We start from the raw sequence: 878 nt of genomic DNA on the forward strand, positions 1-878 counted from the left end.
TTGTTATCTAAGTACATTTCCAGACATAATGCAACAAAGTACCATCAAGCATTTTCGAGGACATTTGCAGACTCAAGTGCCACTTCATTTTCCCACAGCGTACTTCATCATCACAGTTTTTGTGAAAAGAAGAACTTAACTCTGCTTAAATTTCAGTTCAACAAAAAGACAAATACATCTTGTCAGTAGATTATAATCAGCAGAGCCCATCTAAGAATGCTATAGAAGTGAGAGAGCTTGGAAAAGAGAGAGAGGTGATGCTCTGGGCTCGGTGCACCTCGTGAGTTATTTGCCTTTACCCAGAACATTGTGTGCCCTAGTGCAGCCTGTTTGAAGTGGGCTGCTGACCTGGGGGCTGCTGGTGTCAGGTGTGCTGATGGCTGTGTCAGTTTGTGTGAACTGATCCTATATCAGCCTCATGGAGCTGTCTGTTCAGCACCATGGAGCTCCACTCTAAAATCTGCAGCTCTGAGAAAAACATCATACAGACTTAAAAATAACTTGTGATCTTAGTGGTGGCATGCTGCATTGGTTTAGTTTGCATGTTGGTGTGTGTGATAGCCCCAAAAATAGCCTTTATATCAGGGGTGGGGAACCTTTTTCCTCTCAAGGGCCATTTCAATTTTTTCAACATCCTCCGAGGGCCGTACAAATTATTGACCTCTGCTTAAAAATACTAAAATCACAGCCCATTCATTTCGCCTTTCTTTCATGCTGTGCAAAGAAAAAGCAACCTCTTAATCCAGATATCTTACCATGACTCGTGCATGCATTCAAGTGCACGGTGTGGCATGACCACCAAAACAGAAAGTATATGGACACAAGATGTGTGCAAATGTATTTAGTTTCCTATCCATATGGACGTGATTTAAGTGGGG

This window comes from Notothenia coriiceps, unplaced genomic scaffold (genome assembly GCF_000735185.1).
Source record: "Notothenia coriiceps isolate Sejong01 unplaced genomic scaffold, NC01 NC01_scaffold00037246, whole genome shotgun sequence".
NCBI lineage: Eukaryota > Metazoa > Chordata > Actinopteri > Perciformes > Nototheniidae > Notothenia > Notothenia coriiceps.